Below are 27,640 nucleotides of genomic sequence, written 5' to 3'. Positions count from 1 at the left end.
CTCCCAAGGCCCAGGTCAACAACTTTCTCATTTTAAATCTTTAAGGGAGAGATGATTTTGTTGCTATTTAACTCATCCAGAGCATAAAGGAAAAATTCTCCTACGTATTTTAGGAAGCCAACATATCATTGGTACCAAAACCTCATAGAGATAACACTTATGTACCACACTCTATGAGCAAGCATTATTCTCCCACCAGATACACACACACAAACACTGCACGAATACAAACATCCACACAATGCACTCACAGATCACACATACCACACTCTGCCCAAATACAAATGTGTCTCACACACATACAACACCTACACAGTACACATATACCACACCACACAGACTCACCTTATATACACACCACCCACACCCCAGCACACATGCACTGCACAGATACAAACATACTGCACACACCCAGCCCATACCACACACCTATACCCATTGTACACACACACATACACACACATCTCAGGGTAATCTTCCTTTTAAATACAATGTAAAAACTCTAATAAAGATATTAGGAAATAGCCAGGCATGGTGGCCCATGCCTGTAATCCCAGCACTTTGGGAGGCTGAGGTGGGCAGATCACTTGAGGTCAGGAGTTTGAGACCAGCCTGGCCAATGTGGTGAAACCCTGTTTCTACTAAAAATATAAAAATTAGCCAGGCATGGGGGCACACGCCTGTAGTCCCAGCTATGCGGGAGGCTGAGGCATGAGAATCACTTGAACCTGGGAGGTGGAGGTTGCAGTGAGCCGAGATCATACCACTGCAGTCCAGCCTGGGTGACAGAGCGAACTGTCTCAAAAAAAAAAAAAAAAAAAAAAAAGCAAAAAAGGAAACTAGCAAATAGAATTCAGTAGTCCATTTAAAAATACCAAAGTGGGACTCATTTCAGCTGGATTTAATTTTAGAAAATCTATTAGTATAATTAACCCTGTTAATAGTCAAAGGAGAAAAGTCATGATTACTTTCAAAGGTATAGAAAAGAAATGTAACAAATTTCAGTATTCATTCACAGTAAAAAAAAAATAGTAAGAGCTAACATTTATTTTTCTTTTATTATGTATTGGGCACGATCTGGTACGCTTGTGTGCGTTTTCTTATTTAGTCCTCACCATCACACAATGAGGGAGGTATTACCTTTCATATTCAGTCTGTAGATAAGGACACTAAAGTCTAGCAAGGTTAAGAGTCTTGCCTCAGGTCACATATTAGGAGGTGGGTTGCATACAGCTAGTAAGCGGCATGTTCTTATGTTATTAATGAATGTGTTGAAATGGGAATATAAGAATACTTCCATAATACAATACACAGATGTATCCTAAATCATAAACCAACATCACAGTTAACAGACAAACAATGGAAAGTTTTTTGCTTAAATTAGGAATAAGACAAACATGTCTATTACTGCTATTAACTAACATTTTTTCTGGAAAAACTTTATAATTAGATAAGATAACCAGTAAAAGATATAAATATTGTAAGAGAGGGAGCAAAATTATAGTTACTGCAGATGATGTGACAATTCACTCAAAACTCCAAGAGAAACAACTGCAAAGCCATTAGAAACAATGTAAATCAGGGCAGTAACCAGTTATTTATTTAATATTTTAAAAACCCATAACTTTCCTGCATACTGAACAATCAGGTAGAAAATTAACTGGAAGAAAAGATCTTATTCCTAGTAGCAATTAAAAAACACTTCAGGCTGGCCATGGTGGGTCACTCCTGTAATCCCAGCACTTTGGGAGGCCAAGGAAGGTGGATCACTTAAGTTCAGGAGTTTGAGACCAGCTGGGCCAACATGGCAAAACCCTGTCTCTACTAAAAATATAAAAATTAGCTGGGCATCGTGGCGCACACCTGTAGCCCCAGCTACTTGGGAGGCTGATGCAAGAGAATCCCTTGAATCCAAGAGGCAGAGGTTGCAGTGAGCTGAGATCATGCCACTGCACTCCAGTGTGAGTGACAGAGGGAATGTGTATGTTTCAAAACACACACACACACACAGAGACACACACACACATTTAAGAATTAGTTAACAAAACTATATAACCTGTGCTATATGAAGAAAAAAGGCATAATATTGAGAGATACAAAAGATTTGAATTCATAGAGAGGTCCATTTTTTGAGTAGAAAAAATATATGAAGTGCCACTTCTCTCCTCATTATAAATTTAATGCCATTCTCTCAAAATATTTGCAGAAATTTTATAAAGAACTTGCCAAAATTTAGACTTAATCTAGAGGAATAAACTTCTGAGAACAGTTAGGAAAACTATGAAAAGTAAGGGAAGGAAACAAACCACATGGGATATTAGGCTGTATTACGAAGTTACAGTAACTCTAACACTGGTTCCAGCTCAGCAGGAGACTGGCAGGAAAATGAAACAGAATAGGGTGGCCCAGAACTGGACCTCCGAGCATATGGCAATTTACACAGAATGCAGGATATGATACAGGTGTCATTTCCAATCTGTGGGGGAAAATGCATCAATAAACAGCCTGTGACAACCGTGTTATCATCATTTGGAAAAATAAGAATACTGGATTGTCACCTGACCCTTATACTAAAATATGTATCAATGGGACAAATAAATTAAATGTATAAATGAAGCCATAACTGTATTAGAAGAAAACATTGGCATCTATTTCTATAATTTGGGAGTGGATAAGGTCTTTCTAAGAATGAAAATTCCTGGTTTCTGAAAAGAGAAACGTAACCACATAAAATAATAAGCTTCCAACCTGGCCAACATGGAAACCTTGTCTCTACTAAAAATATGAAAATTAGTTGGTATGGTAATGCACGCCTATAATCCCAGCTACTCAGGAGACTGAGGCACAAAAACCACTTGAATCCAGAGGTGGAAGTTGCAGTGAGCTGAGATTGCATCACTGCACTCCATCCTGGGCAAGAGTGAGATCCTGTCTCAATAATAATAATAATAATAAGAAGAAGAAGAAGAAGAAGAAGAAGAAGAAGCAGCAGCTTCTATCTAGCAAGAACAGAAATAAAGGACAATTTGAGAGGAAAGTACAATATATATAATAAGCAAAGAGTTTATATATAGATTCCTCTAGTAAAGAAAAAGCTCTTATATATCAATAAGAAAAAGATGAAGAGTGCAATAGAAAAATTGGGCAAAGGACATTAGAGGCAAATCACAGAAGAAATTAGTGAAGCAAGTGAAAAATTCTTAATGTTTTTTCCTTTTTTAGTTCTCTATAGTAGTCAGTACAGCAAGTGAAAATTTGCTCTATTTCACTAATAAAAAAATACAAAATAAAATAACAATGAGTTATAAATTTTTGCCTATCAGATTAGAAAATAATAGAAAATTTATAATATCCAGTGTCCATGAGAAACTGGTACTTTCATAAATTGTTGATGAGAATATACATTGGCATAATGTTTTTGAAAAAATGGCAGCATCTATTAAATGTTTAAAGTCTTTATCCTTCGAAAGATGTTATGAGTTAAACTGTGTCCCTTCCTTCCCCTACTTCACCTGCTCTCCACACAGAAAAGATATGTTGAAGTCCTAACTCTCAGTTCTCAGAATGTGACTTTATTTGGAAATAAGGTCATTGTGGATGTAATTAGTTCAGCTGATAGTGGAGTGGGTTTGGTCCCTAATCTAATGTGACTGGTGTCCTTATAAGAAGATGGCCATGTGAAAACAGAGACACACAGGAAGAGACTCCATGTGATGTAGAAGGCAGGGACTGGAGTTACACATCTGCAAACTGAGATTGCCAGCAAACCACCAGAGGCTAGGAAGAAGCAAGTAAGAATTTCCCCACAGGTTTCAGAGGGAGTATGGCCCTGCTTACACCTCAATTTTGGACTTCTAGCCTCCAGGACTGTGAGAGAATGCATTTCCATAGTTTTGAACTTCCCTGGTTGTGGTATTGTATATAACAGCTCTAAATGCAAATTCAAAGGCCAAATTCCATATCGGTATTAATCCATTTTCATACTGCTATGAAGAAATACCCAACGCTGGGTAATTTATAAAAAAAGAGAGGTTTAATGACTCACAGTTCCACATGGCTGGGGAGGCCTCACAATCATGACGGAAGGTAAAGGAGGAGCAAAGGCACATCTTACATGGCCGCAGGCAAGAGAGCAGGTGCAGGTGAGCTCCCCTTCATAAAATCATCAGATCTTGTGAGACTTATTCATTATCATGAGAACAGCATGGGAAAACCCACCTCCATGATTCAATTACCTCCCACAGGTCCCTCCCACGACACATGGGGATTATGGGAGCTACAATTCAAGATGAGATTTGAGTGGGGACACTGCCAAACCATATCAACATCTAAGAATTTATTCTACCCAAATACTCACTCAATTATACATATTCAAATATGTTCACTTCACTATTGATTTTAATGTTGAAAACCTAAATACTATCTAAATATTCATCAGCAGAGAACTGTTTCAATACTTATGGGATATCCTTGTGATGGTTAATACTGAGTGTCAACTTGATTAGATTGAAGGATAGAAAGTATTCATCCTGGGTTTGTCTGTCAGGGTGATTCCAAAAGAGAGAAACATTTGAGTCAGTGGGCGGGGGAAGGCAGATCCACTCTTAATCTGGCAGGCACAATCTAATCAGCTGCCAGCAAATATAAAGCAGGCAGAAAAACGTGAAAAACAGAGAATGGCCTTGCCTCCCAGCCAACATCTTTCTCCTGTGCTGGATGCTTCCTGCCCTCAGACTGCTGATTCCAAGTTCTTCAGTTTTGGACCTCAAATTGGTTCACCTTGATCCTCAGCTTGCAGACAGCCTATTGTGGGACCTTGTGATCTTATAAGTTAACTCTTTTTGATATGTCTATATCTATATCTATATCTCCTATTAGTTCTGTCCCTCTAGAGAACTCTGACTAACACAATCCTAATAGAATACTAAGGTGTGGCTAAAAAAGCAATGAAATAACTAAAAATGGACTAATTCATGAGACATTCAAGATAAATTAGTAAGTTCAAAGATCAAGTTGTAAGGTACAGATAGATCTTAAATTTATGTTTTTAAAAATCCACAATAACATGCTAGTATGTAAACATAAAAAGCATTGATGTACTTTTCATAAGTAGTTATTTGGGATTGGGGGATGGCGAGAATATGAAGGACTTTTCTGTATTATATACAGGAGGCATTTATAAGATTTGACTATATTTTTAAAATTGGCATGCATTACTTTTGTCATCAGAAAAGTAAAATCTTTCTTTTTTAATTTTGAGATGGGGTCTTGCTGTGTCACCCAGGTTGGAGTGTAGCGGTACAATCATAGCTTACTGCAGCCTTGCACTCTTGGGCACAAGTGATCTTCCTACCTCAGCCTCTTGAGTAGCTGGGACTACAGGCATGTGCTGCCATGCCCAGCTAATTTTCTTATTTTTTGTAGGGATAGGATCTTGCTTGTTGCTAAGGCTCGTCTCAAATTCCTGGCCTCAGGTGATGCCCCCACATTGGCCTCTCAAAGTGCTGGGGTTATAGGCATGAGACACTGTACCTAGCCTAAAAGCGTTTTTATTATACATTCTATGAAGGGATATTCACATCTCACCTTTCCTTCTTAGCCCATTTTGTGTTACTATAAAGAATACCACAGACTGGATAAACAATAGAAATTTATTTGGCTCATGGGTCTTGAGGCTGGGAAATCTAAGACTGAAGGATTGTCTCTGGTAAGGACCTTCTTGCTGTGCCATCACATGGCAAGAGGCACCACGTGGCAAAGGGCATGCATGAGAGGCAAGAGATTGCAGACTCAAGCCCTTTCATAATTGGCGTTAATGCATTCATGAAAGTGGAGTCCTTGTGACTTAGATACTTCCCACAAGGCCCCACCTCCCAATACTGTTGCATTGGGGATTAAGTTTCTAACACAAGCATTTTAGGGGACACAGTCAAACCATAGCACCCTATGAGTTTTTGAGTCAGTTTCCTTAGAACAACCACAATAATTTATTAACTTTCCAGAATTCATCCTTCTAACAATCTCTCTATCCAGAAAGTTGGCAATAACAAGGAAATTCAGTAGGACACATAAAAGTCCTATTTGCTCCCTCAGAGATACTCCCTCAGAAACTATTTACCTCTACTTCACATTCAATGTGGAGACCTGTTATTCTAATTTTTATGAATATTTTAATATCCAAACATATTCATAGTTCTTATGAATATAGCAGTTTAAGAGAGGGAAATGGAATTGCTAGTAGCAGGTACACTAACAACAGAAAAGAATGTTTTCAGAAAAAGTATATACATAAAAAAACTAACATTGCAAACCAGCCTGGGCAATAGAGCAAGAGACCCTATCTCTACAAAAAACAATTTTTTTAATTAGCTGAGCAAGATGGTGCTTGCCTGTAGTCCTTGATACTTGCGGGGTGGAGGCAGGAGGATTGCTTGAGCCCAGAACTTGGAGGTTGCAGGGAGCTGTGATTGTGCTGCCACTGCACTCTAGCCTGGAGACCTTGTCTTTAAAAAACAAAACAAAACAAACAAATAAACAAAAAACCATTACAAGGACTTACATGTATATAAATCTGGATCATTTAATAGAATAAACATCCTACATGTCTCAACAACCTCTGAGGTGACTTTTCTATGACAAGTAAATATAATAAACTATGGTTTTTTATAACTAGGTGAAGAAAATTTTAAATTATGCCTATCGTTTAAGAGCTCAGTTAAGAGTATGATATGTTTGATTTAGATTTCCATTTGAAATGGTTAAAATTAAAAGTCTGGAGCTTAAAGGAAAAATACTCAGTTATCTGAGAAATTTTACTGCCCAGAAAGACTCATTATCCAAAAATTCTGGATAATCAGGATTTTTCTTCTCTCTTCTTTTCTTCTTAGAGCATTTAATCAAGGCCACCCACAGTCTAGAGATTTTAGAAATTCCCAGTTGAGTAATTTACTCACTAGCAAAGTGAACCAGGAGGAGAATGAGTCTGGGAGTATGGGGTGCTAGGTGTGGCTCCATTTGCAGCCCCTCTCCTGAGATAGGATAAACAGTGAGGGGGCAGCAGGGGCGGGGGGTTCACACTGGCTTTTTTCTATCCCCTCTCAAATTTCCTTCCCCTAGCTAAGCTCAAAAATGGTTGGCTAGGCTGTAAAATAAATAATGCTTATTAAGCCTAATTACATGTAGCAAAAAAAAAAAAAAATTATGTAAGTCATAAAAAGAGTCAGATCAACTTTGCTGTGTTTTTTACTTTAGAAATGGCTCTGCAGTTTAAGTCTGCTCAGCTTTCAGAACTCATTGTTTTCTAGCAAACTAGGCTGCCTTAACCACCTCCCATTAGGGAGGAGAAGAAGGGAGAGGAGGGAAGAGGAAAAGAGACACATAACACTTACACACATACTTAAACACACACACACACACACACACAGACAGAGAAATTGTCCATGAGAAAATTTTAAAATTCAGGATAGGATAGATCTACACAAAGTAGGGCTATGGCAGTATGGTTGCAATCACTGTACTTAGGTGAAAATGTATGTGCTACATTCACCAACTTCCCCTTGTTCTATAACTAGAGCTAAGATTTAAGTTAAACTGAAATTTAATGTGCAATTCACTTTTTGCTTTCTCTCTCCTCTTTTAAAAAAGCTGGTAACCAACATTAAAGACATTGTGGTTGGTATCCTTATAACTAAAATATAGCTTCATTTCTGCTCATGGAAATATGTAGTCAATTAGCCATAATGTGGTCCAGACTCCCTTTGATATTCTAAAATAAAAACATTCCAAGTTATTTACTTGAGAAGAGTTGTTTCTAAGCATGCCCAGTAGCTGCTGTTTTTAATAATGCTGCTTTTAATGGGTGTGGGGCATTCTGAGTGAAAGGGGGTAGGGAATGTGTGGCTCAAAGTTCTGAACTGTAATCACTGGATTTTTGGAATAATAACCATGAGGGGTTATATTTAGATTCAACTATTATTGAAGTTCATTCACAGACATTTAACAATTCTTATACTCCTTTCTCTTTTCAGGCAAGTTGAAGGGGGAGTGAGGAGTAACCAGGAAAAAGCAGATGGGGACACCATTTACAAGGATGCCATGCCCCGGGAATCCTCCCCACAGGAGTAAGAAGGGAGCTACCCTTTACATAGCATGTCTGAAGAGTAGTCCCAAATACTTGTTCTTGGACATGGTAGAGCTGGATGCCCAAGAATCTCCTGGGAAACATTAATCACAAAAACCAAGCAAAACAGAACCCCTGGCTCCACGTTGTTTTGGAGGGGGTAAGATGGGATGCACCAAGCGTATGAGGGGTAACCACTGGTCTGGAAAGCATTGCTTTGCATTTGTAGTTAGATCATTTGGGCTTTCTGGCAATTCCCTGTTGTGTGACCTCAAGCAAATCAATTAACTTCTCTGAGCTTCATGTTGATTATTTAGAAAGTGATGATGCTATCAGTAAGTCCCACATTAAAGAGTTATCATGAGAATCAAATGAGATTAGGTATGCAAAAGCACTTATCAATCTGTCAGTTGCCCTCCAATTTTGGCTAAGCTTAGATATTTAAATCCTAGTAATATTTGTGCCAAGTGGTGTGGGAGATAAAAAAAAGAATCAGAATCTAGTTTGGAAGAAGTTTTCAACCTAACTGGAGAGAAAAGGTATAAATGAAATGGCATGAAAACTACTTGTAACAGCATACTAAGCCACTAAAAAGCATTTTTAGTGTGCACCATGGGCTCTGCACTAGGGTAGATAATGTGGGTGATTGAGAAGTATAGTATACAACATGGATATTCTCTGAAACCCCTCCCAGTTTTGGTGGTGAAAAGAGACACTTCTATAACAGCAAATAACAAAAAGATAATATAATCAAAGTAACTGCTAAATTTTATGGTACAGCCTCTAAAAGGTTACTAAGGAAAGTTCCAAAGAAAGAACAATAGGAATTGCTGTAGTACAGGAGAGGAGAGAACTTCAGCTGGGTCTAGAAGTTAAAACAGCAAAAGGAACAGAAAGAGGCTCATTTGTCAGGGGAACAGAAAAAGCCAAGTATAGAGACAGGAATGATCAGGGTGTATGCAGTACCAGAAAGGAGATCAAACTGGCTAGAATGGTGGGACAGATTACAGAGGGCCTTAAAAGCTCAGCTGAGAAGTTTGTACTTGATACATCAACGAATATTTTGTATGCTTGCTACTAGAATTCCAGACTTACACTTTATACACTTACCCTTGAAACTCTAGAGTTGTGTTGTCCAATATGATGGCAAGTAGCCACTGTGGCTATGAAGCACTTGAAATGTGGCTTGTCTGAACTGAGATGTGCTATAAATATAAAACACATACTAGATTTCAAAGATTAAGTGCAAAAAATATTAAAATATTAACATTATTTGTTGAAATGATAGTATTTTGATATTGAACTAAATTTTAAATATTATTAAAGTTAATTTATCTGTTTCTTTTCCTTTTTAAAATAAGGCTACTAAAAACTTAAAGTTACATAAGGGGCTTGCATTACATTTCTTTCAACGGTACTGTTCTATAATGTCAAGATGCATATTAAAGAATTTTATTTGCACAAGGAGCCCGGGAGAAAGAAACAGATAAGCATTTAGGTAGATGGCTGTGAAGATGCCTAGAAGACCAGAATTAACAGTATTGTATATTGTATCCCCCTCACCACACACACACACCTGGGATATACATTGAAGTCAAGGCAGTGGAACTCGGTCCTAGGCCAATGAATAGAGATTGATATAAAGAGATATTTTTGTGTGTAATACTAGGGGATATCCTTCCAAGAGAAGAGCCATTAAGAAACTGAGAGAGCAAGTAATGTATAAGAATTATAACAGGATTAGTGTTTGTTTAAGCACCAGAGCAACAAAAGTCATAAATCTGAATGAGAGACAGAGACCTGTCCCACTTTAGGAGAATATCACTAATGGCTCCATGAACCGCATGCTTTACCACTGGATAGGGCCAGAGGAGCAGAACAGCCATGGCCAGAAGAAAGAGGTGGTAGAAATAGCTCCAGCTACTAGGCAGCTGAATGGAGACCAGCAGTTCTGAGAAAAGAAGAGCAACCTTCTCCAAGGAGAACAATGTGCCCACAAGAGACTTAGCCAGGAGGTTTCCAGTAGTTTCTTTGTTTGGGCTTAGAGTCAAAAGTGATTTCTATTGCTACCCACACATTTTGAGAGAAGTATATATTTCCTTATATCAGAGGGAAAATTTGTTTTCTGTAACATGACTATCCTCTAAAGAGAATATGTTATGTTAATGAAGAGGTTTTTCCCCCTGAGCATTGTGATGAACATGTTTAGTAAATTTGGGTAGTGTCTACACCTTACGCCCTTCCCAGCTTCCTTTCAACCACCCCACATCCTCATCTGGGCTCTTAGCACTAAGGTTTCAGAGAGAGAGAGAGAGAAATCATTATGTTTAATCAAGTGAGAAAAATTTTGAGGGGGTTGTGTGTAGAGAAGAAGGACAGCCGAGGGAAGGAAGGGCTGGGAAGACAGGAGAAGGCTTCTTATTCTGTGATATGATCCTTTTCTTGTAACTTCAGCAGAGCTACAGTTAATTCTACTAAACTCACCCAAATTTGACATGAGTGGATTTCTTGAAAACACCAGCAAAGAGACTGAGTGTTGCCTCTGGGGTAATCTGGGGAGAAATGTACAGCATATCCTAAGACCCAGCCAGACCTCAAAATATGTCTCTCTGTTCCATCTCATACTGGGGAGACAGAGAAATATTTTTAAAAGAAGGAATTAAAAATATAGAATTGGAATTTAGAGATACAAAAATTATGCTCAGGAATAGCATGTGGGAGAACTGGCCCTATTGACCCTGCCCCTGTGTTCTGGCCAACAGGATTTAAAGGGAGTCTCTGGCTCTACAGGCTGTGCTGTTTTAAAGAACTGCTTGTCTCTCCAGGAAGGAGTGTTGAGTTTTTCCAAAGCTCTTTATCTCATCCACTTAGAAAATTGTCTTTCAGTTTTAGTAGAGCCTTAGTTGCCTCCAAGGCCAAAATGTTGAAAGACTGAGAAGTAAAAGATGCTAGGTCTCCAGACTTAAGCATTAGAGCTGCTTCAGATCCAAAAGTTGGGGGAGGAGGAGGAGGTTGGAATGGTCATGGGAGGGAGGCAGGGAAACTGGGAGGGGTGGGATCATGACACTTGCTTTCCTGTTCTCCTACTCATCTGTTAGTATTAGAATGAGTAGGCTTCTGGAATTCAGCTGAGCATTGAGGTTTTCTTTCCTGTTTCTTTTTGGGCTCCATGTGTTAACTGAGGATTCCCACATAGAGCTAGTTCCTCAGACTTTGAGCTCGCTCTCCAGCTGGCAGTGTGTGTTTCTGCCTGGCATTGGGGAAGGAGTGAGCAGGAAGAGGGACCTCAGTAAAGGGAGGGATTCTCAAGAGAGGCTCTGATGTGTCTTCAATGAAGCTTTCTCTGTCTGAGTTGACCAGCAAAGCTGTATTTACTCCAGCAAACAATCACCTTAGCAACCAGCATAGCCAACAGAATCTATGGATGTGTATATAAATATGAATTCTGTATGTGCATGTGTGCATATACAGATAATGCTGTGTATACATTTTTTCATGTGCTTGGCCATATTCATTTTTGCGCTAAAGAAGAACCCATCAGTCTGACATAACGAGATTTTCTCAGGCTATTTGCTTGTATTGTAACCATGCTGTCAATCCTTTGATGGTACTTTGGGTAACCCTGAAAATATGTTGAATACCGTATTTCACAATATGGTACTGTAGTCAATGTAGGGGAGTAGAGGGAAGGAGATGTCTACTGGCCAGCTATATTTTCCATTTTCACAGAGCATCAGATCTTCTGGGGTCATCAGGGACCTGGGGCCTGGTCCTCAGCTCATTAGGTCAGCCAGATACAGTTCTCTTATGAGTGATCAAGTTCTAGGACTCCCAATCATCAGACTTATTAGCTATTTTTAAATAACAGTTGCTAAGAGTACAACACAAATTCTTTCCAGAAGGAAGAAAAGTGAGAAGTAACATAATTCTAGGAAATCACTCGATAAGCACAGAAAGGATAAAAGGAGGTGAGTTATCCTAAGAAATACTGGTGTTTTGCTGTAACAACCATCTTTTTGCTAAAAGACGCCAGCCAAACGACCAGAAACATCTATATTGGGGTATTTTTTTGTCCCTGGTTAGTACAGAGACATACCAAGGCAAATGCTCATTTTAGAGCCTTTCTTTCTTAGATTATAAGCCCTTTCCACCCCAATCTTAGACAAAGTTAATCTGCTTCTGAGAGAAGAGTAGAAACAAAAACATCTGTCCCTGGAGAAGGGCAGGAAACCTGGTCAGGCCCAGTATCCTGCAGTGACACAAACAACATATCTGCTCTCATTGGAAATGAGGCAGGAAACCCTCTCTTGCCCAAGAATCCACACAGGTATAAGGCAGAAAATGGTTTCCATGGATGCGGGAGGGGCAGCAATGCCAAGCAAGTTTCACCCTCAAGGCCCAGGCACACAGAACCTAAGACCGAGGCTAAACTATGATAATAAAAAAGCCTTCCTCGCCCCAACCAAGAGCCTTGCATTGAGTAACAAGCCACTGCAGCCTTATCACTGAGCCAGAGGCAAAAGCATGGAGAGATGTCCCCATCCCCACCTGTGGCACAAGAATACAAAGTCCAAAGAGAGATGAGAGTGGAACAGGAACACTGAGAACACTCCTCCAGTGCTCCAGGCTCCACACTAGGAACAAGATAATAGCAGCTGATTATTTAAATGATTTGGTGCACTAAAGATCACTGTAGCAAAAACAAAACCCAAACCCAGCTCAACTACTGAAAAATTTGACAGAACTTCCCACATGAATAGCTGAACAGAGGAAAGACTTCATTTCCAAGAGTAAAAACTATTTACATCAGTCTCTACTACTCCTTTATCACAGGGTCCAACATTCAGTAAAAAATTATGAAACACACATACGTACAAACACCAGAAGAAAGACAACCCATTGTCCAAAGACAAAGCAATCAACAGAACCAGATCCAGAGGTGACCCAAATATTGGAATAATCAGGCAGTTGACTTTGAAATAATTATGAGTGTGGTATTATGGGATCTAGTGGAATGGATAGACAAGAGGCATAAACACTAGCTGGGCATAGTGGCCCGCACCTGTAGTCCTAGCTACTCGGGAGGCAGAGGCTGCAGTGAGCAGAGATGGTGCCACTGCATTCCAGCCTGGATGACAGAATGAGAACCTGTCTCAAAAATAAATAAATAAATAAAAATAAGCAAATAAATAAATAAAAGACAAGAGGCATAAACATATACACAGCCTTATCAGCAGATTGGATACAGTAGAAGAAAGAGCCAACGAACCTAAAGATAGGTGAATAAAAATGATGGAAAGTGAAATACAAATGAAAAAAAAGAGTGAGGGAGATAAACAGAATACAGCAACCAAGAGCTGCAGGACAACAGCAAAGAGTCTAATATACATATAATTATAGAAGAAGTAAAGAAGAGAAATTTGAAGAGAGAATAGCTGAGAATTTCCAAATTTGATGGAAAAAAAAGCCAAACAACAAATCACAAATCCAAACTCAGAGAAATAACCTGATTACAGAGTGTAGGAGGTTATAAACCTTGAAAAGTAACCAAAAGGGGAAAAAAGAAACCTTACATACAGAGGAACAAGATGATAATGGCAATAAACTTCTCATGAGAAACAATGCAAGAAAAAAGAAAATGGAGCAATATCCTTAAAATATTGAAAGACAAAAAATTATCAACTCAGAATATATTACCTGGTTAAAAAGATCTCAAAAATTAAATTAAATCAAATCTATTTTAGACACACAAAGTCTGAGAGAATTCATTTAGCAAACCTGAAATACAAGACATTAAAGGAAGTTCTTTAGTCATGGGTATGATACTGGAGGGAAATTTGGATCTACACAAAATAATGAGTTCCAGAATGGTAAGTGATGGTGAACAGATTATAAGTCTAACTCTGAGTTTTTGTTCTGTCATTACTATTTTGAACTTATTAAAATAATCAGAATATGGGTTATGTTATATGACTTATACTTTAACTTCTTAGCTATCTGAGAGAAACCATAGATCTTTGATAATATTTAGGAAGCATTCAAGTTTTATCAGTAACACATGTATAAGAATCTCTCGATAGATTACTTAATCAAAAGTGGTTAATCACATTCATTCAGATTTTATTATCTAAAATTTCATAAGGTGAACTTACCTCAGATTGTAGCAACACACGTACCTGTACACATACACAAAGATAGAACCATCTATATATGCACCATGTAAGCCCAAAGACATATAAATAGATATAAAAGATACACATATGTATTGATTCGTGACTCATTTATTACTTAAAGCAAGCAATTTACCTTTTACTAGGTACTAGGCTAGGGTCTAGAGATATAACCTAAATAAGTCATGATTAGCACCTGGCTTAAGGAAGCTCATGATCTAGTGGGAGTCAAATGCAAAATAAATAAATAATATAGAACCGAATGATCTGCGCCACATTAGCCATATACATAAGACATCAAAGCTGCACAGAGAAAGGTAGAATTAATTCTCTCTAGAGGAGTCAGAAAGGACAAGTAATGGTAGAAGATCCTGCCATCACAGGAATAGACATCTTTTCCATCACAGCAAAAAAAGTCATGTAGTCATGGGCAAAAAGATGGATTGAAGACAAGCTACTCTCCAGGAGGTTTGTATAATGGTTCAAGTAAGAGATAGTAAGTGCCAGATCTAAAGTAGTATTGGTGAGTATGTATCCTGGAGATATTTAGAATATAACAATCAGAATTGCTGAACAATTGGATGTGAAAGGGTGAGAGAGAAGAGGAATTTAGAGTGAATACTGATTTCTGGCAGGTGAGAAAATGAGTAATTATGTTACTAGTTAAGATGGAAATATATAAAGACACAAGAACAAAAAGAAGAGATATTAGCACCCAAGAGATGCAAACAAAATTTTGCAAGTTGGAAAGCAAATGAAGGAGAGATAACTGATTGCAGAGTGTAGCAGTTTATAAATCACTGAGTGGAACACTGATGGGTGGATAAACACTTGCAAATCCACAAGAACCATGGCAGGGGTGAGACATGACAATGAAAAATAGAGGGACAATTATAAGAGTAGTTGGATCCTCATTCCACTCCCTCTCTCCACTTTCAAAACTCTGAACAAATGGCATAATGCCATCTCAATGGGTGATTAGAGGATTCTTTCCCAAAGAAACTGGCTGTAGGGACAAGCATTCAACCTACTGATATTTGGAAATTCCTCAGTGAAATAGCTGGGTCCCCACCTGATCCATGTACAGTGAAGCCTACCAGTCAAAAGTTTGCTGCACACAAAACACCTTCTAGTTTCACTATCTTTTATTTTTATTTTTATTTTTTATTTTTTGAGACAGAGTCTTGCTCTGTTGCCCAGGCTGGAGAGCAGTGGCGCAATCTCGGCTCACTGCAACCTCCGCCTCCCAGGTTCAAGCGATTCCCCTGCCTCAGCCTCCCAAGTAGCTGGGACTACAGGCATGCACCACCATGCCCAGCTTTTTTTTTTGTATTTTTAGAAGGGATGGGGTTTCACCATGTTGTCCAGGATGGTCTCTATCTCTTGACCTTGTGATCTGCCTGCCTCAGCCTCCCAAAGTACTGGGATTACAGGCGTGAGCCACCGCGCCTGGCCTTTTTGTTCTTAAATATGAACAAATAGCAAAGGGTGATCAGACATTTGAAAAAAGCTTCTAAAATGAAAAAAGTGAAAACAAATGAGCAAAATAAAAGATCTTGAAATTAACTAAAAATATTTTAAAAACAGAAGATGCAATAAATTTTATGTTAACTATTAAAATGAATACAAATTCTAGCAAGACAATTGGACATAAAAGCAATATACAAAATGAACTATTATCTGCTTCTAGAAGGTAAAATAGACATAGTTTTCCCTATTCTCATGACCATAACTAAAAATCCTGGACATTATATATATAACAAACACAAGAAGGCTCTGAAGAGTGGAGGCAAGAAGACAGATTGATTAGGAACTTCAGGACCCAGAGAGAAAACCGTAGCTAGCAAGTTCCCTGGATTTGGTTTGTTTGGTTTTTTTGTTTGTTTGTTTTAGTTTTAGTTTTTGTTTTGCTTTGCCTCATAAGTCCCAGACTGGGTGCTAGAGAGCCTGGCATTCCAGAAATGTAAATGGGCACAGACCAAAAAAAAAAAAAAAAAAAATCACTAAAAAAAAGCCCACTCGCTCTAGCCAAAGGACCAGGAAATGATAAGCTTAACAGGAGAGAAAATTTAGAAAACTTATGGTTCTACTTCAGCCATACACCACAGAAAAAACTTTGACTCCATCCCTACCCATACCAGCAAAGATAAGTGGAGCACTTAGAGTTCCACCCTCACCAGTCACCTGCTGGTATAGTTTCAGTGAAAGCCAGGCAGGGCTTTCATCCCCACCAGGTGATAATAAATAACCCTTTTCCCTCTCAGACATGGCATTAGTGGAGACTATGTAGGGAGCTATGACTTCCACTCCCACCCAGCAGTAACAAGGTAACCCTACTCTTCCTAGCCAGGAAGTTATTAGTGGAAGCCTACTGAGGAACAGGAACTCTCAACCCCAACCAACTATACTGAGGAGCCACCCCTTCTCCTCGAGTATCAACAGAGGTTGAGTGGTAAACCTAGACTTCTACCCCAACCTGGCAGAAATTAGGTGGTACCCATTCTTCTCTTTCCACAGTGATGTCACACAGAGTTGGTTAAATCTTATTTAAATAAGAATCAGTCTGATAATGTAATACTCAAAATTTCTAGATTTCTGCCAAAAATCACTCATCATACAAAGTACCAGGAAAATCTGAAATTGAATGAAAAAAAATTATGGCAACACTGACATGACAGAGCTATTATTATTTGACAAAGCTTTTAAAACTTTACTGTCTCCACAAAGAAACAGAAAGCATCATCAAGAAAATAGAAGATACAAGGAAGAACCAAATAGAGATTTTAGAACTGACAAATACAGTAATAGAATAAAACACTCAATAGATGGGTTCAAACACAGAATGGCAGGAACAGAAGAAAAGATCAGTGAACTTGAAGTAGAACAATATAAATTACCTAATCTGGATAGCAGAGAAAAAAATAGAAAAAAATGAATAGCACCTCAGAGACCTATAGGACAACAGACATGAATGATATATATGTCATTAGTGTTCCAGAAGAAGAGGAGAAAGAGGACAAAGCTGGAAAAAGAAATGAAGAAGTAATGGCTGAAAACTCTCCAAATTTGGCAAGAGGCTTAGGTATAGATTCAGGAAGCTGAGTGAATCCTAAACAGGATAAACCCAAAGAAATTCACAAGGAGACACATTATAGTCACACTTTTGAGAACTAGAGAAAGAAAAATCTTGAAAGCTATAAAAGAGAATTGACACTTTACCAAAAGGAGAAAAACAATTCCAATGACAGAGATTATGGATGCCAGAAGAAAGTGGTGCAATATTTTTCAAGTGCTGAAGAAAGAACTGTCAACTGAGAATCCTATACCCAGTGAAAATATCATTCAGAAATAAACAGAAAATCAAAAAATATTCTCAGATGAAGGAAAACTAAAAGAACTTGGTTGGTATTGTGACTTTGCCTGTAATCCCAGTGTTTTAGGAGGCCCAGGTGAAAAGATTGCTTGAGGCCAGGAGTTCAAGACCAGCCTGGGCAACATAGTGAGACTGTCTCTACAAAAAGAAAAACAAAAAAAGTAGCTGGGCATGGTGGCATGGACCTGTAGCCCTAGCTACTTGAGAGTTGGAAGCAGGAAGACCACTTGAGCCCAGGAGTCTGAGGCTGCAGTGAGCTATGATCACACCATTGCACTCCAGGTTGAATGACAGAGCAAGACCCTGTTTCTCTTTATTGTTTCAGAAAAAAATATGTAAAATTTATTCATTAAGTGAGGCAAAATTTCTGTATCTCTGGCAAGTCAAGTTATGTCATCAAAGTTGTTTAAAAGTAGAAGTATGCATGGGCAATAGTTTTCATAAGAATCAGAAAAATTAGGTAGGTTTTACAATATGGAGTATCCTTTCTGAGACCCTGTTTCTATTAAAAAAAAATTGTCGCAATAGACCCACAAAGACCAGCTCAAGAATATTCTCTAAGGAAATATTCTCTAAGGAAATAATAAAAGCAGGAACCTTGGACTATCAAGATGGAAGAAAAAAATATAGTAAGCAAAACTATGGGTAAATAAAATTGACTTTCCTTCTTTCTTTGAGTCTTCTAAATTATGTTCAAGGGTCAAAGCAAAAATTATAACATTCTCTCCTGTGTTCTTCAATGTATATAGAGGGAATATTTAAAACAATTACATTATAAATGGGAGAGAGTAAAGAGCTGTAAAGGAATGTTTCTATACTCCACTCAAGGGAAATAAAAAACCACATGGAACCAAATGAAAATAAAAATACAACACATGAAAGAAGCTAAAACAGTACTTCAAGGGAAATTTATGGCACACAGCCATAGTAAATTAGAAAGAAGGAAAATCTCAAATCAATAATCTAAGCTTCCACATCAAGTATGTAGAAAAGCAAAGCAAAATAAAGTCAAAGCAAGAGGAAAGAAGCTAATAATAAAAAGTAGAAAGCAATGAAATGGAAACAAAAAAGTAGACAAAATCAATGCAACAAGAGTTTATTCTTTGAAAAGATCAATAAAAGAGATAAACCTCTAGGAAGACTGGCAAAGAAAAAAAGAAAGACACAAATTACCACTATCAAGAATGAAACAGTGGATGTTACTACAGACCCCACAGACTTCAAAGGATAAACACTCATAAATTTAACAACTTAGATGAAACAAGCGAATTCCTTGAGAATAACCAACTATTACAACTAACCCAATATGAAGGAGATATTGTAAATTGCCCTATAAGTATTAAGTAAATTTAAATTCTAATTTTTAAAATCCCAGAAAAAGAAATCTCCAGGTATAGATGGTCCCACTGGAGAATTCCACCTAAAGTTTAAGAAAAAAGGAATAAATTATTGATACATGACAATCTGAATGAAAATCTTGAGAACTATGCTGAGTAAAAAAGCCAACCCCTAAAGGTTACATACTATATGCTTCCATTTTTAAATGACAAAATTATAGAATGAATGAATTAGTGGTTGCCAGGGATTTAGGAAGAGATGAGGCTGGGAGTAAAATGGGTGAGGAATCCTTGTGGTAGTAAGTGTTCTTCATTTTGAGTGTATCAACGTTAATAACAATATTGTTATTGGTTGTGATATCATAAGCTAGTTTTGCAAGATGTTACCATCAGAATAAACTGAGTAAAAGATATATGGAATCTCTTTGTATTATGTCTTAAGATTACATATGATTCAACAATGATCTGAAATACAAAGTTTAATGAAAAGAAACAACAGTTAGATGAGAAAATTACCCCCAAAAAGCTGTATACAAGTGCATTGAAAGTATCAGGTACCTAAGAATAACTCTAATAATAAAACAGGTGTAAAAGCTCTTCGAGATTATTTTTAAAACTTCATTAATAGTCATTAAGGAAGACTTAAATAAATGCAGAGTTACCATCCATCTTGATGGATTGTAAGACTCATGAATTGGATATCAATTCTCTGGAAATGCATCTATAGCCCATAGATTGAATGGAACCACAATAAAAATTCTAACAATATTTTGAAACTTCGTGAGCTGATTCTAACATTTATACAAAAATACAAAAGATCAAAAATAGCCAATATACTCTTGAAAAAGAATCATATGGGAGGAAATGCTCTTCCACAAGTTATAATAAATAAGATAATGTGGTATTTATGTAGGGATAGACACAAAACCATTGGAAGAAATAGAGAGTGCAGTCGCCAATCCAGACACATATCATCATGGAATTTATTTAAAAAGGAGCTCTGCAGAGCACTGGTAAGAGAACACCCTTTTCAACACTGGTTGTTAGGTATCTGTATTAGTTCGTTTTCACATTGCTGATAAAGACATACCTGAAACTGGGAACAAAAAGAGGTTTAATTGGACTTAAGTTCCACATGGCTGGAGAGGCCTCAGAATTATGGCAGGAGGCAAATGTCACTTCTTACATGATGGTGGCAGGATAAAAATGAGGAAGAAGCAAAAGTGGAAACCCCTGATAAACCCATCAGATTTCATAAGACTTACTAACTATCATGAGAATAGCACAGGAAAGACCAACCCATGATTCAATTACCTCCCCCAGGGTCCCTCCCACGACATGTGGGATGGTAGATACAATTCAAGTTGATATTTGGGTGGGGACACAGCCAAACCATATCAGTATCCATGTGGAAAATGTTTTAAATTGCATCCCTACCTCACATAATACACAAAAGCTAATCTCAGAATGATTGAGATTGGTTGATATACGAAAGGAAAACCAACAGAATTTGTGGGAGATAATACAGAGTAATATAATATGGAAGAAGATCTTCATGACTTTGAACATATCTTAAATAAGGTATATTAAATAAGAAACAAAAGCACCAATCATATAAGAAAAGATTTAAAACATCAGACTACATTAAAATTAAGGACTTCTGTTTATCAAAATATACTAGAAAGAAATGGAAACAATAGAGTGGGAGAAGATATTCCCAACACATTCAGCTGGCAAAAGACTTGGATCCAGAGGGCAGGCTCAGTTGCTCACGCCTGTAATCCCAGCACTTTGGGAGGCCAAGGCAGGCACATCATGAGGTCTGGAGTTCAAGACCAGCCTGGCCAACATGGGAAACTCTGTCTCTACTAAAAATACAAAATTTAGCCGGGCATGGTGGCGAGTGTCGATAATCCCAGCTATTTGGAAGGCTGAGGCAGGAGAATTGCTTGAATCTGAGAGGCAGAGGTTGCAGTGAGCTGAGATCGTGCCACTGCACTCCAGCCTGGGTGACAGAGCAAGACTTTGTCTGGAAAAAAAAAAAAAAATACTTGGATCCAGAAAGGGGAAAGGACTTTGACATGTCTCACAAGTGGAAGTACAAATGGTTAATAAATATATTAAAAGGCACTCATTACATGAATAAACAAGGAGATACAAATTCAAACCACAGTGAAAAGCCACCATAAAAACATCAGTTAGGCAAAAATTAAGAAGTCTGACAATACAAAGTATTTGCAAAGATATGAAATAATAAGAAATTTCACACACAGCAAAAGTATGGGAGTGTAAATTGATACAACTTTAAAAACAATTTGATAGGATCTAGCAAAGTTGAAGATATGTATACACCATGAACCAGTAATTTCACTTCTAAATTTACACCCTACAGAAATGTATACACATATGTATCAGGAAATGCATACAGAAATGGCCATGTGAATAATGGCCATTATTCATAATCAGCCCAAACTGGAATCAGCTCAAAATATCCAACAACAATAAAATGAATAAGTGAATTGTGGTATATTTATACACTTAAATACTATATAGAAATACAAATGAATGAACTACAGCTACACAAAACAATATGAATCGATCATAAAACAATGTTGAGTGAAAGAAGTAAGACACAAAGGAATACACATGGTATTTATATAAAGTTCAAAACAAGCAAAACTAAATTATATTTTTAAGGGATGTTTATTTGGCAGAACTATAAAGAAATGGAAGTAATTACTATAAAAGTCAGGATAATAATTATCTCTAGAGGGAAGGAAGGAGGGAGTTATGATGGGGAAGAGACACATGAAGTAAGGACTTCTGGGATCCCAGTGATGTTTTTGCTCTTGATCTGCATAGTGATTACATAGTTGTTCACTATATTCCATCTCTGTGCTTTACATACTTTTCTTTATTTTATGATTTTAAAAGTTAATTAAAAGTATATATGCACATGGTTTTAAAAACCAGGCAAATGTGCATTGCAGGACTCCGGCTGGATTAATTTTCTTTTTACAGGGCCAGGCATGTGACCAAATCAGAGCCAATGAAAAACCAATCTTTTTCCAAGACTTCTAGAAAAGAGACTTTTGCCCCTTGTCACTATTTTTTTCCCACCCTAGAATGGTCTGGAGCTTCTACAGGGGCAAGTCTTCCTTTACTGGCTAGTCTAGTCCAGTCTAGTGTGCTCCAAGCCAATGAATTGAATAAGAAAATAAACAGTTAAACATCCATCACCTTGTTTCCAACTCCTGGTCAGCTCAGTGGGTGGTATAAGACAAGGAAAAAATATGATCCTTTATGTTTAATGATCTGACAACCTAATTTTGGAGACAGGACTAAAACATATGAAACGGGGCTGTGGTGGCTGTACAGGGCTGAAATATAGCTACACATCTGTTCAAGGAAACACCCTTACATTGCTAAGGTAATGTGGGAAAAAAGAAAAAGAAAAAAAGGAAGCACCTTTAGGAGCTAAGGAAATCCTGCCAGTCCTAACTTTCTCAAATTCCTTTCCAGCCAGTCTGCCAGAAAGTGGGTGTGCTTGTCACATCAAGATACAGAGACTTTCACATGTGCAAATCCAAATTTACTTGAAAGAGACACAAAAAACAGTCGAAATCAGAGCCTTACTTCTAGCAGAAATAAGTATTGATGTTTACCAAAAGATATGTACTAGAATGACAAATATGCACTACTTGTAATAGCCTCCTCCAACAGACAATTACCCAAATATCCATCAGCTCTAGAATGGATAAATTGTTGTCTATTCAGTCAATGGAATACCTTAAAACAAGTAGAATGAATGAACTATTATATGTAAAAACATGGAAGTTTAGTGAAAGAACCAAAGACAAAAGAACACATATTATATAATTCTATTTATATTAAGTATTAAAATTAAAAACTAATTTGTGCTCTTACAAGTCAGGATAATATAAGCCCAGGGTGAGAGGCGAGTAGGTGAGTGCCTGGAAGGGGCAGGCAGGGTCCCTGGGCTGTCGGTAGCATTCTGTTCTCAGTCTGGGTGCTTGTATGTTCAGTCTCAAAATTCAGTGGACTATACACTGATGACATGTGCACGTTTCAGTGTGTATCTTATACTTCAATAAAAAGTTAAAACTATAAGAAATCTAAAAATAAAACATTGACTTCCATGTAATTCTTGTATAGCATCTTACAAGCCGCAAAGCATGCTTAAACGAACTTGTAAGGTATGAAGTTAATACCTGTATTTTACAGATGTGGAAATTGAGGCTTAGAAAGATGAAATGATACACACATATTATCACACGGTCGTCAAGAAACAGAACTGAGAATGACCAAGGCATGGGGGATCTAAGTTCTATGCTAGTAACAGATGGTTATTTCCTTAGGAGAAGGAAGGCTTTTGGTTTGTCTATGCTGTTCTTCAGGAGCAGAGCTGGGGTGGGTAGTGGAAAGCAGTGTGGGGGGAAGCGAGCTCATGAGCAATACGTGTAAAGTGCATAGCTCTGAGCATGGCACAGCGGAGCCTTAATCAGCGCTACTTTTCTCCCTCCTCGTAAGCCCTTTTCCAGGGAAATAGCATGGGTCGGAACGTTGAACAGCACTGGGAGGTCTGGAACAAACACTGCTCACCTCCAGACGGAGTGACCAGGCTAGGGCCTCAGGCTTGTATCGAAGCCTCCTATTTTGACTGCTGGAGCAAAACTCTACTGGGATCAGGTCTGTGGAGGCAGCGCTTCTGATTTGGGCTCAAATTCCTTACTATCTATAGGGCAAGTCAGGAGCAGAGGAGCAGAGCCCAGAACATGGTGGAGAGACCCAGTGTGATAAGGGAGTTCCCTGACAACTTTCATGTCCAAAAAGTGTGTAGGTGTATATGTGTGTGTGTGTGTGTGTGTGTGTGTAGGTGGGGTCTGTTGTGTGCCCTCTGCTACATTCTTACTTTCATGTCATCTGAGCTAGCCTGGGCAAGGTGGAATGTATGCACTGGTTCCTGCTTAGACCCAAGCCAACCCTGTGCTCCGAGCCCCTCAGCACTCAGAAACTTGCGTTTCTAGGTCTGGAAGCCAGCCTTGTTTCTTTACCCGGAGGGGCTAAAAAGGTTTTCCCTGTAAGCCTCCCTGCTAGCCGTAGATTTCACATCATCACAGCGACACCTAGTGGCCAAGTGTGAAAGTCCATCCAGCCCCCCGCTTCTCCATAGAGGCTCTGGAAGCCAGGGGAGGAGGAGTTTATGGATTCCAGACACTTCTGCACTTCACATACAGCTTCCAGTAGTCAGTGCTCCCCGCGCTGCCAATTCCGCACAGCTCAGCTCTTAATCACATCCTGTCCTGAGTTGCCCTCGGTTTCATGTGTAATCATTTAAAATCATTTTATCTACCCAATTATACCAAGGATATGAGGCTAAGGCTATTAGAATCACATCTCTTTAGAGTTGATGACCTACTTGTTTTTCAGATGGGAAATGCAGATGCCGAGGGGTGAGAGGAATTCCCAGCTGCTGAAAAGTGAGGTTTGGACAAAAACCCGTATCTCCTGAGCACTCCCAGGGCAGGGCTTCCCATGGCACCATGCCATTTCCTTGCATCATCCCCAGTGCTTGCACACAGTAGGTGCCTGGCACACAGAAGGTCCTCTATAGACATGCCTGACTCAGTTCATAGTCTTCTATGCTTGCCACTGAAGTGACTTTCACTTGTCATCTGGGCCATCTCTTACTTCTCAGCCTCTTGAGAGATCCGATCAATTAAAGTGGGCACTCTCTCCATAGTAGGCCATTGACTTTTTTATTTATAAAGCACACTGTAGATTCAGGAAAGACGAAATGAAGATGAGACACACAATTTAAAGTATCTCAATCCCAGCATATGTTCAGATCAAGTGGCTACAGTGGGCTTCGTAAGCTTCAGCTCAGGGCTTCTTAAACTTTCACATGCATCTAAATCTCCTGGGAATCTTGTTCCAGCACATATTACGGTTCCATAGGTCTGGGGTGGCACCTGAAATTCTGCATTTCTAACAAGTTCCTCGAGGCTGTTGAGGCTACCCTTGCTGCTAAAGCTGGGAACCGCACTTTGAGGAGCAAGGATGCAGATAACTACTTCCACTCCAGCCAATTGCTTCTGAGAGAGCCCACCTCAGCCCCTGCTGCAGCCCCTCTGACCTGGCTTCAGAGGAAAAGAAAGGCACTTAAGCAACCGTGAGCACTGTGGCCCCTTGGTGAGTCATTCCAAGTCTCTTTCCTCACCATCTCCACTGTCCAGAAGCTCCTGCCCTCAGGCAGTCTGAAGCAAAGGTAAGATTGAAACTGAACAAAAATGACACAGAAAAGGAAAGGTAGACTTGCTGCTGATGTGCCTCACAGTGTTCCTGAGGAACAGCCCTGCTTGCTTGCCATTTTATAATTAGGTACTAATGACATCCCCATAAACCACAGGCTTCTCTTTTTAACTATAAAATAGACTTTAATTTATACAGCTTCATTGTAAGATACGTTTTTTCACATTTTCTTTTTCTTTTCTTTCTTTTTTTAAATTTATTTATTTTTTGTTTATTTTTTTTGAGACAGAGTCTTACTCTGTCGCCCAGGCTGGAGTGCAGTGGCATGATCTCAGCTCACTACAACCTCTGCCTCCCAGGTTTAAGCAATTCTCCTGCCTCAGCCTCCCGAGTAGCTGGAATTACAGAAGCATGCCACCACACCTGGCTAATTTTTGTGGTTTTAGTAGAGATGGGGTTTCACCATGTTAGCCAGGCTGGTCTAAAACTCCTGACCTCAGGTGATCCACCCACCTTGGCCTCCCAAAGTGCTGGGATTACAGGCATAAGCCACCTCACCCGGCCTCATATTTTCATTTGTACTATTCTTTTCCTACCACCAAACACACCAACAATGTTCACTAATGCTAAATTAAGAAAAGAAGGAAATGGGAATTTATTGAGCCATTATGATATGACCAGTACTATGATGAGTATCTCCATGCATGTTATTTAATCTTCATAATGCTCCTGTAAGGTGGGCTATTACCCTGTTTACAGATGGGGAAAACTGAAGCTCAGGGAGATTGAGTAAATTACCCAGGACCACACAGCAGGGATAGGAGCCCATATATATTTGATTGAAAAGTTATATTTAGTCAACAAATTCAATTCAAGAAATACAATAATAATAAATACTAGCATTTGCATTGTGTTTACCACAGATCAGACATTGCTCTAAGCATAATGCATTAATTCATGTAATCCTCACATCAATCTTATGAGGTAGGATCACCCCCATTTACAGATGAAGAAACTGAGTCACAGAAGGGGCAAATGACTGACCCAAGTCACACAGCTATTAATATGAAGTGATGGAACTGGGATGGCAATCCTGACGGCCTGGCTCCAGAGAGAGAGTCTCAAACAGTATTTCATATTGCCTATCAATTTCCTTCTAATTTCTTAATCTTATAGTTGAGTAGAAATTGCCTCTTCCCTTGTTGTTTCACCCTTTTCTTATTCAGTGTATACTGTACTGCCCTAAAAAATTTCTGTTTACCATACTAGTAAGCATCTATAGTTCTGTTTTCAAACTAGGACTGCTTAGGGCTTTGGGCTCTCTTTGTATGCAGCAAAGGCTGGGGTCTTCCTGAAGAACCTGTTTCTCCATTAGCTGGAAGTTGAAGGAGTCTGAAAGAGTTTAGGAAGTCATGAGCTTCTCCATCAGCTAGTCACCCTCTCCCACCTTGGCTGGCTGGCCTAAAGCCAGAGGACAAAAAGATGAGGCTCAAGGGTTGGCTGACAAACTTTGCCAGGCTGGCCCTGTAAGAGTCCACTCTATAGACACAATAAATGTTGGCTGCACACACAGGGCCCTTTCCCTACTACTGGCAGTGTTTTATCACTTTGCATTATTTTTTAACTCCCAATTTCCTATTTACCATACACAATTCTCAGTCTTGTTTTCCTACCTGAAGGTTTCCAGAGGGTGAAAGTGGCTTCATATGTCTGTGTGCACAGGAGTTGCAGCTTTATAGATCTATCCCAGCTCTCCAGGTAGCCGTGCAACTGTGAGTGGGTTATTTGAACTTTTCTTGAACTTTGGCTTCCTCGCCTGTAAAGTGGGAATAATGAGAATCTACTTCGAAGGCTTGCAGCATAGGAATAATAAATCTAAAGTGCCTTGCTTGTCATAGGCCCATAAAAAGTAGCCATTGATTAATACAATTTATAAATACATTCTCAATGAATGAATGATATGAATAAACAGAAGTTGAGACAGCTAACCTGACTCCCCAAACCAACAACTTTCTTAAACATGGACATTGAGAATTTTTTGTGTGTGTGTGAAAACTCAGTAAAAGGAGAAGCTCACTTAAAGTTGTATGGGAAGAGTACAAGGACAAACTTCCTCAATTTTTCTAGCTTTGCTAATTTCAGGGCCTATGCTGATCTTAGCAGCTAGGACAGGCCTCTCAAAAACTTCGTTTGTCTCAACTCTGACCCAGCTCCAAATTTAAACCCAAACCTTTCCACTCGAAACATCCAAAATGACTGGATGTTTTTCTTTTTGGGGAGGCTAGGTGAGAGGAGTGTATCATGTCACTGCTTTCTATAGACAGAACAAAATTACTTATTTTGTTGTTGCTTTCGGAGAGAAAACTAA

The 27,640-nt window shown here is 38.7% G+C and overlaps 1 long non-coding RNA gene across 1 annotated transcript in view; it reads right to left on the bottom strand.

The window, feature by feature from the left end:
* The window catches only part of LOC117062336, a 92,153-nt gene extending 65,067 nt beyond the window's left edge, over window positions 1–27,086 (bottom strand). The window contains exon 1 of the long non-coding RNA XR_004428311.1: window positions 26,946–27,086. This is a non-coding gene — a long non-coding RNA (uncharacterized LOC117062336). The remainder of the gene's footprint in view (window positions 1–26,945) is intronic.
* Between the last annotated feature and the right edge of the window lie 554 nt (window positions 27,087–27,640).

The sequence above is a fragment of the Trachypithecus francoisi genome, unplaced genomic scaffold, assembly GCF_009764315.1.
Source record: "Trachypithecus francoisi isolate TF-2019V2 unplaced genomic scaffold, Tfra_2.0 Lachesis_group17, whole genome shotgun sequence".
NCBI classification, from domain to species: Eukaryota; Metazoa; Chordata; class Mammalia; order Primates; family Cercopithecidae; genus Trachypithecus; species Trachypithecus francoisi.
The sequence above is the reverse complement of the archived record's forward strand: the minus strand, read 5'-3'. Positions and strand labels throughout refer to the sequence as shown.